Genomic DNA, 15,310 nt, shown 5'->3' with positions numbered 1-15,310 from the left:
AGCATGTTGCTGGACCTTGTCAGTTAATAAAATGGTTTGAAAATTTCAGAATGTTCTCTAAAGCAGTTGCAAAATGTTGGTTGTGTCCAGCGGAATTCGAACGGAGGTGGGAATTGAAGACTCATCTCGCTGCTGCCCCACTTCCCCATTCAAGCCTACTCGTTGTCTGCGTCTGGTTCACAGATGATGAAAAAGGTGCTTCGCAGGATGGTGGACTTGAAGCAGCATGTCATGCAGTTACATGTAGTTACATACTAAAGTTGCAGATGATGTATCATCGGACTTCACCCGAGCGACTACAACCAGATTGTTGGTGCTTCCCCCATGGAAAGCAGTGTAGCTGTTCAAGCTAGAGTAAGGCTATTAATTTGGGTGGGAACGTGCTAAAATACCTCCCTCTTCAGGACTGAGTGGCAGAGACGATGGGAAGTTCTCTACAGCACTGGAGCTAGGCGACCCCTTGGAACCTCTTCCTTAACTATTCGTAAGGAACACAAACATAATGCATATATTGTATCAGGACATAGTTCAGTTGAGAATGCGTTTGTAACAGATTATCAAGATGATATCGATGGCATGATGGCGCCTCCCTACTCACCATCGAGGCCCAAAATTAAAAGGGAACATACTATTCATCATGTCAAGAGAGATGCTTCAAATGCAGTGGTGGAGGTCTTTGACAAAATCATTCAAGTTTGGTATAAGGTTGTCATCCGATGCCAGGAAAAAGGGATGCATGTAGCCTGGTGGGAAAAATGAAGGCGGTCACTTCGGGCAGTTGTCATTTATTCCCAGAGGTAGGCGGAATTCAAGAAATGTCAGAAGATATAACGCATGAACTCATCAGTGTTGTTGGGGTCTCCAAGGGGAGTTTAAGTAACCATATCAAGATTCATGCCACCAACCTTCGGACTAGGTTGTAAGAGACGAGAATCATCTGAAATATGTGCAAAGTCAGCAAAGAAGGCACAGGCCACAAAACCAATTGAAGATTCTTCGTCCGCTAATCAACCAGCCGCAAAAAAGTCAGGTCCTGTTAGTTGCGGCCGTACCTGCGATTTCAGCAACACCAGCTCACCAGTCACCTGAACCAAGAAGCTGTACACCTCTGCGTGACAACAACTTAGATATGTTTATCAAGAGGGATAAACCAGTCAGGCTAGGCAAACCCTATACGGCATCATCTCCGCCAGTATCGGCATACAAAACAGTGGCAGCCAACCTACAGGAATGGGGTTGTATGCCCTTATTACCACCAGCCAGACGGGAGCGGCACGAGGATACAGTCATCCAGATACCAACTGGATCAATTACGTCGCCTTAGCCACCCAAGGATTGGAGGAGAATGAATCCAGATCAGAAGTTACTCCAGTTGGTGTACGCCTCTATGCTTTGGAGAATTCCATTTACAAGCCATTACAAACTTCTCTATATAGATGCGTCTTACTGGACAAATTTAATATGTTGGCCGTCCCTGGTACGGCGGTCCCAATAATGACAGAGGAACAACTGATTTACAGGAAGGCAAGTTATTATAATTATGAGACTTTAAAATCCATTGCTATTGGGAATTTATCTATAGAAGACTGAAAAATAGGGGAAATGTTGGAAATGTATAAAGCAGCAGCTGAAAGGAAAGATATAACTACTGACTTCTTAATTAAATTAACCCTGAAGGCCGGAGTCAGCCATCGACTCGAGAATTAGCCCACAGACATCAACAGTAAATATAGTATGTGACCCGGAGTTTCACCAGTTAAGGTGGGGAGGGTGTAATGCCTAACTCAGCACATCATAATATTAGGCGCTATTAAAAACTACATTCCTTCTCCAATAGTAATACTACTAATAATAATGTATGAAAAAGAACAACATGAAACAAAGTCGGAAAAACATGAGCCAGTTCACTACTTTGTAATACCTTAATAGTATTGTGAATGCAGTTTTGCATGAACATTGTCCAATTAATGTTTGAAGATTATTTGATGATTAAACGTTGAGATATGAGATGATGTTTGTATATGTCACTGGAAACATTTACCACGTGTGAATGCTTCTTCCGTTCCCCAACGCATGCCACCCACCGACCATTGTTTAGATAGCCATCTGCATCTCTTATAAATGTGTACTCTATGTTTTCTACTAAATGTGGGTATAAAACCTTGCTCTGGTCCTCGTACTGTCACGCTATTGTCATGAGTATTAATGAAGTCGTCAAGAAATTCATTTAAAGACATCAACAGTTTTACATGCCCTGGGATATCAACATTAAGTTGAAGTTCGCATAATAGCAGTTATTGTGCCATATTCATTTTCATGGTGGACCATGCGTGTGTAGTGCTGGAATTTCACATAAATGGTTTATGAAATGAATTATCTTACCTTCCTTGATTTTGGAATATCAAAGCCAGAAATATGATGCTTGACCATAAATTAGAGATTTCAACCATCCGGTGGAGTTTTATTGCCGAAACAGGGGAAATGCAGGATAGTGTTGGAATCAATGTGCCCAGCCAAATAATCACATTTATATTGTCAGACTTTTGTTGAACAATAAGTTAGAAATAATGTTACTGTTCATTATTGTAAGTTATTGATTTTGTAGAATTTGTTATTTTACTTTAATGTGCGCACTAGCATGCATTTGATAGGGACTATTTCAAACTGTATGACGACTCATTGCATCATCAGTACGTTGTACTCGCATCGAAATTCACTTGTCCGTTTCGTTCAGTTTTATTTAATCATAGGCATGAATATATAAATAAGATTAAAAGTAAAAACGCACACGACGGACATTGAGAGGACAACTTCTGTCTAAATTGTGTGTGCGGAGGGATTTTGCCAAGCAGTTTGAACAGTTAACGCGGTTACCGCCAATGCTAACCCTGAGAAGGACAAACATTGATTGGCTAACTAAGATCATCTGACGTGAGTAGTACTCTATAAATACGAGTGCAGACAGTGCACTGGCAGATAGCTGTCAGAGCGGCAAAGTATGAACATCTAAGTAGAAAAGAAGTTCGTCAAACCATCACATATATTTTTAAACAACCGATATTAACTTTGGCACTTTAAAATCCTAAAACTGAATCAAATTGTTAATTGTTATGAGGAGTTTTAAATAGATTTAATACACGATTGTCAGTGAATTTAAATGCTGTATAATTATTATATAATTCCTTATAAAGCCGCTGCTATCTCCCACCACATTGCTCAAGTACACTAGTACCTATTTTTTTTTTTACTGAGATCACTCTACCTTGTCAGAATATATCACAGTCAATCCAATATTTAGCTGTTAATATACACAGGAGTTTAATAATATAATTAATTTCACCATAATATGGTGTATTATAAAATTGTCTTTTGACATTTAGACAACTAAGTCTTATCTATATTATCAAAAGCCGATAGAAGTGTGACGAACACTGTGTTTGTGTAAAGTCACTATGCCATATTGAGAAGCATGTTCCATCTCACATTTATTATTTATAAAAAGCATTTTTAATCTTGAACTCTGGTCTTTTCGATATATATCACACGGGTTGTTACAATATATAAAACCGATTATATGTGGACTAATCCCCTTGAATGAGACATAACTCTCCCAGGATAAAATTTTAAGTTTGCACTAATCGTCCTCCACTGATAAGACTAACATCTGGGTTATGACGTAGTTCGTTGCTGTGCATTGGAACACATTTTTGTAGTAATAAGTTGTTTTGTTTATAACAACCAGGCCTTGTCTGTTGAAACGAGACAAGTAACTTTCAACGAAATCAGCACTCCAATGACATCGAAAAGGTTACTTTGAAGGAATTTATATAACTTTTGTAAGTATCAGTTCTCTGTATATATTTACGAACATACTTTAGGTATAGTCACCAGTCATGTAATCTATGTACACTGTTGTGTATATTTTTTTAATTGATTTTATCTGAGGAATGAAATGAAAACGACATTGCATTGCTATGTAGAACCAGGGAATATTATGTTCTGTTACCTGGATTGAGTATCAAAAGGGCATCCTTCGTTTGAAGAACAAAAATATCGCGGTTATTAGGGGAATCCGTGACGGCTCAAGTGTTAGCGCGATGGATATGTCATCCGTATTTGTGTGTCTCTAAATAGCCTAGCATGCGTTGGGGTACAGTTCTACGCCAATGAATTCCATTTAATCCCAGCAGTCAGTAAACGGTGCTACTGGACGTTATTTTCCGAATGAATAAGATGTTTTTAAATTTTAACTAAATCTTGTTTGTTGGTATCTTGACGCCCATCTATAAAAATGAATTTTTGAATATCATTATATAACTTGACTTGTTGGTTACTGTAAGCTTAACTGTAAAATATCACTTTTGAATAACATTATTGAGCTTGTTTATCTTTTGAAGCTCAAGTGTAAAAAAACAAACTCTGAATAGCATTATGAACTTAACATAATATTGTAGGGCTTTAAGCAGTATTAAATACCATAAGACTGTTTATTTGCCAAAAAAATGTTTCTTGCATGCAGATCTTTTCAATTTAGTCGTGCTTCTTCTTGACGCAAAAGTACGCAAATTGTCATAATATCCATTCCATTTTAAGCACTGTACTTGGAAGGATTAAAGTAATTTAGACAAAGTAGATTTAAATTTTGACATTATATACAGTTCTCCAAATACTTTTCTGATATACTGGCCTCCACAAGAGTACGCATTTGCATGTAATGACCTGGAGAAATGAATATTACATGTATATAAAAAGAATATTTATGCTAATTGCCCGAAACCCTTTGATTTTCTAATAAGACACTAAATGCAGCAATTGATTCTTTCCTTTGTCTCCAATGATAATATTTATGTATGTGTTACGATACGACTCGTATGTATGTCCACCCGTGCGTCGCTTTTAGCTTTCCTTATTTGTGAACTGTGCCTATTTTAATCGAGAGTAATTATATTGGACATACATGCGAGTCGTATCGTAACAAATACATATTGGATGTTTTATGAGGATGAGTTAATGATCACGGTTTTAGCTCCTTCATGCAGCCACACGGGGAAGGATGGATTGTGGGGATGGGGTGAAAAAGCTCATAATTTTGCAAGTAATATTGGAACGTGAAAATAAGTAAACAACTGCAGATATTTGTGATGGTTCTATTTCTAGAATATAATTCTTTATGTCTAAACTCTTATGTTTGATACACATTATGCGATATATTGGTGTTTTTGCATAAAGTAGCCATTAAAAGTAATAATCCATAGTTGAACATATTTCCAAAGCAATCACAAGGTTGATGATACTCAGATGAAATCAGAGCATGCTAATTTCGATATAGTAAATATTAATATAAACATTTTATGCAACCAAAATAGCAAATTAACAAAATATATTTTCTAAAGAATGTAGTCGTGAGGTCAAACTGCTGCATCGGCTGATCCGATCACTTCGTCAAGTTTCAACTCTTATATCAATTAATCGGATCTCTTTGTCGAGTCTGACCTCCTACATCGGTTAATAAGGTCTCTTTGTCGATACACCTGTTAATCAGAACTCTTCGTCGAGTCTCGCCTGCTATGTGTATTGATCAGATCTAATCGATGAGTCTCGAAACTGAACTGAACTAGACAGCAGGTAAACATTTCCAAATGTACAACAACTCCGGATTGTGAATGTTATGAGTCTTTTAATCACAAATGCAATTGCACTGGCCGTGGATGAGCTACTCGTTTGGAAATGAAATCAGCGATTTGCATGAATAAATCGAGACAATGATTATTATTTTATGTTCAACGTTACTTCAGTTCCAGGAAAGTTGACGGATTTATATGGGCCTAACAGACTGCATGGCTGAAACTCATAGTGATTTGGTTTTCAATTTAGGAAGCAAATCACCCATACTTACCTAGAGATCAAGTTCACTGTTTCTACCAAAACTTTTTACTCCTTTGCCATTAACGGGGCATCAATGTTTTTTATCTTTGCTCTACCTGAAACGAAATAACCGCATTCATTTTAAATGTTCATTAATCATTTTCAAATCAGAGTTTCTTCCATTGTATAAGAAAGTGCAACGACACTCTTATCGGATTTCTTAATGTATACACACCCAGGACTACGTCAATAGAAATATATCTTGTGAAGGGAAAATATGTAAATAAAAATGACTAAACTTACGTCGGGATTTTAAAACTATTTAGTCATTCTGATTTAATAGCAAACATTAAGCCATTATCAGACTACATCTATTTCATATGATGTATATGTTGTTAGCTAAAAGTCCAAATTCATTTATATTTTGCAGAACAGGCGTCAGATAGCTACAGATATATGGATGATCTCAAACCAAAACCAGACCAGGGCAATCCAACGATCATTTATATCCGATTTTTTTTATTAATTATTGTGTTGTTTGTTTCTTTTATTGTAGTTTTTGTTCTTGCATGAAATCTCTTTCTCTGAGTCCAACTACCACAAGTTTGATGGAAAGGAGTGAGAAACGCGGAGATTTAAGCCAAATGATCCGTGATTACCTCTATGAATATATTTTGCCTCTCATTTTATCCACAACGACAAATATTACCATATACCTTTGTTGATTGTTTCAGTGTGGGTTTACTTTTGGTGGAGGAAGAAAACCCAGGGAAGAACCGTCCAGCCATTCGAAGCTACAGACAAGCTTTCTCATCTTTCTCATAGATTCATGCTGGCCATGCTAAGATTCGAGTTCACGCACACAGATGTCAGATGAGAGTGATTTGTAAAGGTAAGCGCCTTAGATCACTCAACCATAGTGGGTCCCTAACCATGCAGACTTACTTCCTTGTGTAGAAGTGTACACTTTGTCCCTATCCTTGCAGGTGTATTTCCTTGTGTAGAAATGTCCATGGTGTTCTTGCAGACACACTTCCTTGTATAGAACTGTACATGGTGTCCATATCCCTGCAGACGTACATCCTTTGTAGAACTGGACATTGAGTCATTATCCTTTTAGACGTATTTCCTTGTGTAGAACTGTACATTGAGTCCCTATCCTTTTAGACGTATTTCCTTGTGTAGAACTGTACATAGAGTCCCTATCCTTTTAGACGTATTTCCTTGTGTAGAACTGTACATTGAGTCCCTATCCTTTTAGACGTATTTCCTTGTGTAGAACTGTACATTGAGTCCCTATCCTTTTAGACGTATTTCCTTGTGTAGAACTGTACATTGAGTCCCTATCCTTTTAGACGTATTTCCTTGTGTAGAACTGTACATGGATTCTTTATCCTTGCAGTTGATATTACTTAAAATCGTAAACTGGGAGTTTCGAATATTGTTTAATAGTGTTGGCTGATAAGATTAATTATGATATATTTTTAACACGGCTTCTAAGTTCGGTTTATCAACTAGAATATTGCTGTTTCTTCTGTTCCTGTTGTTATATCTCCCGTAATTTCCATACAGCACGCACACGCACTGTTTACCTCAAGGTCTAATCTTTTGAATAATGTACGACTGGGTTGAGTCTCACAGATATATTTCATCACTTTTGTCCAAAACATTTCTATACATGCCTGGTATTAAAGCGGGTATCGTGAGTACATATACTTATTGATCTCCTAGACCTAGTTTCCTTGGTCACGAAGCAGTGTCATCTCAAACTTGAGAGGGCATGAAGGATTGCTGAAGATAACAATATAGATAGCTTTAGTTTAATTGTTTTTTTATATATTTAGGTTTCCAAAATAAGATTCACAATCATTTATTATAATATAAATTAAATTTCTAGAACTTTCTATTGAGGAATAGATGAAAACTCTTCAATATTACTCTGTCGGAAATGGTACAGGCTATGTGGCTCAACAGTAATTGATACAACATTTACAGATATAGTTCTGACAGGAATTATTTAATTTGTATATTCACCAAATTGCAAATGTGGATCAATATATAGAAAATTGTTAAATAATTTGTAAGTGAATATCACGACAATGAAATACAAAATGCAATTTGGTTTTGTATCCCTTGAAAACGAAAACATCAGAAATTATTCTTGGATACAACCATGCTAACAGAAGATTGAAAGTATTACATCAGCCCATTCCTGAAAGGTTTTTAGGAAGCTCAAGCACTCAAGCCGAAGATTTATTATAACTTTGATTAAAATGAAGTTAAACTAATAGAACGTTCTTGATCCTCTAACATGGGTTCCTGTTTTAGCTTGTTGAGTCCCACCAGCATCTGAGTTTGTTTTGGGTTTATTCTTGAGTCTCTTGCATAAAATGTTTCTGACTTATAATAAGCGTCCAACAGTACGATATGTATGCATACGTACCGTAACATAATGCGTCATTGCTGTTAGTCATTGTGGCACATATAATTTCGGATCTGCCAGCTGTATGCTGCAGAGTTATTTATAGGTCGATTTTAGTGCAACTATCATGAATCCATGAAGTTACAGGCATTGATGTATGATTTAGAATGGAACACTAATATTCCCTGTTTTCTAAGTTTGTGTTATATATTTTGACTTTGTGTTATTATTAAAATTATACAAATGTTGAATCTTGAAACTGAATATGGTTTGGATTGTATGCAGGAACATTGCTGACCGTCATATTTGCAATTTTGTCTAATTTATGCGTTCGTTATAAATGTCAACTCTTCCGTGTTTTTATTATGAGACCCGTTATTAGAGTGCTAATGTAATTGTATGTCGTTAAAAAGGTTAAATTCATGTATCCTTAACTGTATAACTAAAATTTCATCTTACATCTTAAATTTCACACTTAATATTATTTCTAGAAAGAGTCAAATTGGTTTTTCTTGGAGTTCATTGATGCCATTGTGTGCCAAGGTAAATCGGTTTAAGAGGAGAATCATCCTTTACGCCTGAGTTAATTATGTTGCATATGTATGCGTCCACATCTACCTGGAAATGTGTGCCTGTTATGCCATGATATCTGTGCATGTAATATTAATTTTGTAGTCTAGTTGGAAATCATTATCTATTATCATCAACAACAAAAGAGCAGAGTAATCCTCGCTTACAGAAAATGCCAATTTCCCTTTTAATCATATTTTGTATTCAAGAAGCGTCACAAACAATCGGCTGACATTTGTTAGCTTAGTTTAATGTCATGTATTAATAATAGCCGAGCTTCAAATGCCGCGTAGTACCTTGATTATCAACCTGTGAGAACTGAGTCGATGTGACAAATGTTTAACCTTGATTATCTACATGTGTAAACTGAGCCGATGTGACACAGCATATTACCTTGATTATCGATCTGTGTCAACAGAGTCGATGTGACGTAGAATAATACGTTGATTGTCTACCTTAGTTGATGTGACACAGCATATTGGCTTGATTATTTGCCCTTTATAAACTTGTTCGATGTAACAACCAATGTACCAGTTTATATCTAGGCATCTTATTCTATTACTGTTGTATCCATCCATGTATGTACGTCTCTCATTAGCACTAATGTACCTCAGTCATAGAAAGCTTCCAGAGACCATTATTTCTGGATTTAAAAAGATTGTATGCATTTCAATAAGAAACAGATACACTGTAGTTTTAAAATTGCAATTATGCTTAATCCTGCCAACATTGCTCCAGAGTAATAATATGTATTTATTCGCTATGTCTCTCTACGAATCACGAGAACTTCTTCGTCTAAATATTATAATAGATTTTGTAATGAACAATCATTGCTACAAGCCATTAGTTTTATGTCATTGACTACTCATCTAAACCATCCGAACGGTCTTAAATAGGAGATAATTGTGTTATTGTTTGTCTTGCTGACTTGTTTAAATTCAGTATGTTGTTTTAATAGTTCTAGATACTTCTGACCAGGTACTTAACGTCTAAACCATGTCTTTGTAAAATTTAAACAATTGCATAAGCAAATCATTTAATTTAAAAGGTGTGATTGTATTTATATTTGTAATTAAATACCTTACCTCATGATCCTGGGTCAATATCTCAGTTTTGTTGTCATAGTTTATATATGTTTATTATTACACACACGTCCTGGATTACGTTATTTAGCAACTGTATAAATCCTGCATACAAAGAGTGTTTGTTATTACAAAATTATTTATTTAATTAGATGCACATTATATCTTTGTAAAACAGTAGATACAGACATCGGTAAACATTATTGGGTATTTTCGCGTTGTTTTTAATGCACACTTCTGTTCCATTCCTGGAAGAAGATTTATTTAAAAAATATTTGTTCAAATCAAAGAAAATGTGTATGTTGATATATGCGTTATCACAGCAACTTACATTTAATTGTCTCTTTAAATATAGCTAAGGTATACATGTTACCCCAACCATCTCTTCATGTCTATATACAGAGTGTCTGACTTACGATTGAAGAGGGCTTTTTCGAATCCCACAATCGGATCTTCCCGGATAATATCCTATGTTTATCTGCAAGGTACACTGATCAGACTTAAAGCTGGCTTTAGTTAGGTAAATGTTTTAATGCGATACATGTTGCTTTGTACTGGGAAAATTATTTGCAGTGACGGGTCGTTTTAACAACAACGAGACTTTGTCTGGGGAAAAGAGGTAGGAAGATGACATGGCCCTTACTTCGGGAAGAATATCTTTTAAAGAAATTACAAAATTTTATAAGTTAAAGTTCTCCATATAAACGTTTAAATCTTAGCACAATCTATTGTGTCCTGATTGCTGTTGCATGATAGTAACACCAACTTCTGAAGGCAAAAACATACTTGCTGCTCAACAAGTTGCTAAATAATTAGCCTAGACATGGCAAAGTAATTATTTATAAGCTCTATTCTAGCCAAGATAAATACAACACATTTAGCGAATTTGACCAATCCGTGAGAGGATCTAAGTCTGCTGAATAAAACAAGACAGTTAACAAACTCTTCAGTACTTGACTAAATGGGCTGCTCTATTGTATTTGCTGCCTACAATAAACGCGGCGACCATTGCCATGAGAAAGATTCTGCTAAATATAAGTAGTTTTATCACGAAGCCTGGTGGTACCAAAACTATACATTTATAGCAATTTATTGAAATGCAACAGATATTCTTGAATGTATATAACTGCCGTTGACGAATTTAATTTACGAGACTGAATGTACAAGTTAGCTAATATTTATAAACATATATAGTATAGTCACATTTTGTGAGAGGAGGGGCGCCAATATGATGTTATGAGAAAGTATGTGCCGGAACAGCACCAACTACCCGTTTGAATTCTTGCAGCAAACATTGGTAAGCAAGAATTTCAATCTAAAGCAGCAGAAAAAATAATTATACATGTCATAAAATATAGAAAAAAGCCGCAGTGACAAACGTATTAGAGTACTTCGCAATATTATTTTCACGTCTGTAACATTGACTTCATGTAATTAGTAATGTAATCGAGTTAGTGTGATTAATAATGCAATTGCGTAATATAATTGCTTGACAGATTGACCTTGATCAGGTGTAACACGTCAACGCATTTCTAATCAATTAGACCGTTTTACATGCAGAACTGTCATACAATCATAGCAATTATCTCCTTGGAGGTATTTAAAAATGTGCTTTCGGTTGAAGAGTGGTATAACGCCATGTTCATTTACGAACATAATGATTACAGGACTACATGATATTTCCCGTCATCTAAAAGGCATTACCCCAAATAAGTGCCTACTTGCTGAATAACATTCGAGATCGTTTTCTTCAGAATCAGCCAATGTTTTGTAAAATATTTGTTGTTGAACGTAACAGCGGTGGATGCAGCAGCCAAATTCACTTTTCGCTGTAGCAACAATCTCTGAGTATTGCCACACCTGATGGTGCCGTCAAAGATTTGACGTTTTCACGTGCTAATGCTAAAATATCACGTTAATGATATTGACATGTCAGGGTTGTCCCAACTATCAAGTTCAATTTTGTGTTTAACAATAATATATTTTAATGTATACAAAGGTCTGGTACAACCGTTTCCACGAAAATATACAGTATGTTTGATGAAATCACCATCAACATTATCATCCTCTGTCGATTAATCTAACACGTTTCCGAGAAACTCAGCAACCTCGTCACTGCAGTCTGAATCCATTACCTATATGTAATAAGTCTAATCTTAAACACAAATGTTAAACACGTGTTGAAATGCTTCAAAATGGAATTCATTTTTGAGGACTGATTAGATTTGATGCTCTCTCTCTGTGAAATGGGTCGAAATCAATTTCATCATTTTACAAGCATATCACATCAGAAAAAAAATTCTAATATCACTGAGGTGTTATTACATTTCGCTGCATTAAACTTATCGAGTTGTTCCCGAGTCATCGACACGGTAACATTATCCGGTAATTTTGTTTGAGAATTATTTTATGGACCCAGCAATAATTGTTTGTGTTTTTTATTTTATTTTCACGAGCTGATATTTGCTAGTTCAGGCATTCTTCTAGCGATGATAGATTATCAATTAAATTCGTAACAGGTTCAATATTTCTATATCAAGTACTATATCAATATTCCAAAGGCGCTTTGAAGACCCCTCATTCAGCACAAGCTCCCAACGAGAAAGGATATAATTTCCACAATACATTTGCACCCATTATCACCACGTGCATGAAAATACACATCGACATCGGATTACATCATCAGCTCTAGATGTTCCAATAAAAAGAAATAAGTCTGCAACGAAGTAATGCAATCATGGTGGAAAATGTTTGCAAACCAGTATCATCGTTATGATGCCAGTCCTTTGAGACCATATATTATGATATGCACGTGCAATGTGGCGTATGAATAGGTATGTAAACTTAGGGCCTGATGACCATTTGACCACAGATAAACTTCAGTCATTTCTGAATTGTCAAATATCATCTTAGTCTGCGTTTAGTCAACATCTTCATTTGTAAGTTGAAACGCCGTAAGACCATGTCGGGTACTTATTTGCCATATAACATAACCCGTAATATTACTTAGTGGGTGCGCAAATATGATATGACACGACACCGATAAAGCGGTTCCAGATCGCATAAACAATAACAGACGCGAAGGTGATGGGAATACCGTAAGTATCCAAATTTTAATATTTCTGATAACGTTTTACTAGTAGCGGCACCTGCACAACGCCAAATTGCATCGTTGGTGTTCTTCGTAAGGCTTAATGTGAATGTGTTTTTTAAATAGCCATGGTGCGTTTAACTCTAGGGTCCGTTCTTTTTTCTGCACCTGCTAGAGCTGACACCTGTTCCAGTGATTATGTTTATGCTGCTTATTTAATATCCTTAGAATGTTCCACAATTTCCCTTGTTGATTTAATCTGAGGTACAAATGTATGTTCAAAACGAGCAGTGAGACCTTATCGTGCAGGGTGTAGCCACCCCGACTGCAAAGCATTTTGACACTTGTACTACCTGCTATAATATTGGTGTTCACGAGCATCTGTATGACGTCGGTTTTCATGCTATTATATGATTTCAATTTCTGAAGGCGGAGCTTTCTCATTCGACATTGTATAATGGTTGAATTGTGTTGTAAGACACGTTTGTATGAAACTCTTTCAAGCGTCACACGTTCGTGTCAAGACCCGCACCATATTTTATTGGACCAATTGTAACATCAATAGTAAGAAAACTATACATTTCTTGCTGGTCTTGGAAAACATATAACGAAATTTATTCATAGTTTGTGTGGCGGCACACCAATTACAATGAATGTTTGAGAGACCGTACGCGCCAATACCACCATCATCAACATGTTACAGTTGTCTCTGATTACCTTAGGCAATCATGCGTATTGTTAAATTAAATAAACCAATTTGGTATTGTTGTGTCAACCGCGTGAAAATATGTATACTTGATTATTTTAAAGCACCACATCATCATGTGCTACATGATTATTTTCATTTGCATCTACCTCATCAGTGGTAGGTGCTCCATTAAACCGTCCAAAGACGTTCCATTCCTGGAAATGTGGAAAAGAAGTTTAATGCAGTAGTTATGCCATCTCTTTTCGGCGTTTCCTTAAACTATATTAAAACATTACAACATGTTTGATCATCAGCCGACTGTGCAAGCACGTACAGACAATCAAACGACGTGAGTCATATCAAAATTAGAATCAACAACAATTGAGTGCTGATGATTACGTGGTACCGATGACTGGTCTGGGCTATGTGTTCGTGGAAAAGTAAACAACAGAAAGGTCTTTGATTTGTTCAAGTCAGAGCTTATGAGATCTTTGATTTTCCTTTTTCTAATTCCATGGAATAGCATATTAAGTTATAAAAGTGTTATATAATTCAATCAGGGATTCATGTTGTGTGCGATTGCGGAGCTTTTCATTGTTGCAGAGCAAACAAGTGTATATTTATTGGACCTTCTAGTTCAATTGGGAAAAGCTCTGGATGCAAACAAATATTTGCAAAAGTCGATGATGATGATGATGTCTCCGCTACATTGACGAGTTTACCAGGAACAATATGGAGTAAATATTCTGGTGGAAACATATAAAGTTCCTTCCATAACCTAGATACAATGAATTATGGCCTGGAACACCACTTGGTTGTAAAATCATTCAAATTCTGGTGAAGCATCAATAAATCGTGACTTTGATTATCAATCATCAATACATATCCGTGTACGTCAATGTTCCGACGTAGATCTGATGTGTGACTTAACTGTGGCTCATCAAACATATGTTGTTTTTTTTTGTGGCATAAACGACATTCTACAAAGCAATATACGCTATACATGGCGGGCAGTAGAACTGCTGAGGGAAGAGACCGGGAAAACTCTGCTGAGAATAGCAAGCAGCTTTTGGGAGGTGGGCAGGTATATTGTATTGATATAAACAAAACAAACATGAATATAAAATGACGAACATTATCGACAATATACTATAGTCTTCATTGGTATTGGAATATGAAACCTCTTTGGAAAAGTTAGCAAGACCGGCAAAGATAACTCATGGATAACTCGAGCATGGTTAATAGTTATTACTAAACAAGCCGGAGATCGTATAGCAGCCCTATAAAGGGAGACAAGGCCGAGTGAATATAGTCCACGGAAAGAAAAGTCTCCCGGCACAACATTTTGTATGAGGGCAATTGCAATTGGTTCCATCAAGTACAAAATTACAACCAAAAGTTAGTTTTTACACGTAATTAAATCACTTTGTGATTCACAATGTCCACCAATGCACTAGTGGATGTCAGTTTACGTCACTCGTAAGGTGAGGCGATTATGACCCACCAACCACTGCCAAAGCTTCTAGCGATAACGGATAATCGTTATGAGCGGGGTTAAGTTGCTCAGATTAAGTTGCTCAGATTATTGTAGA

General features: G+C 36.2%; 1 protein-coding gene across 3 annotated transcripts in view; it reads left to right on the top strand.

Moving 5' to 3' along the window:
• Nucleotides 1-3,727: 3,727 nt before the first annotated feature.
• LOC149807440 (uncharacterized) overlaps nucleotides 3,728-15,310 on the top strand; it is a 96,276-nt gene continuing 84,693 nt past the window's right edge. For all 3 annotated transcript variants that reach the window (XM_089966591.1, XM_089966577.1, XM_089966582.1), the window contains exons 1-2: nucleotides 3,728-3,836; nucleotides 6,600-6,757. The gene's annotated coding sequence lies outside the window, so the exon portion shown is untranslated. The remainder of the gene's footprint in view (nucleotides 3,837-6,599; nucleotides 6,758-15,310) is intronic.

The sequence above is a fragment of the Sinohyriopsis cumingii genome, chromosome 1 (genome assembly GCF_028554795.1).
Source record: "Sinohyriopsis cumingii isolate HCF-2022 chromosome 1, ASM2855479v2, whole genome shotgun sequence".
Lineage (NCBI taxonomy): Eukaryota > Metazoa > Mollusca > Bivalvia > Unionida > Unionidae > Sinohyriopsis > Sinohyriopsis cumingii.
The sequence above is the reverse complement of the archived record's forward strand: the minus strand, read 5'-3'. Positions and strand labels throughout refer to the sequence as shown.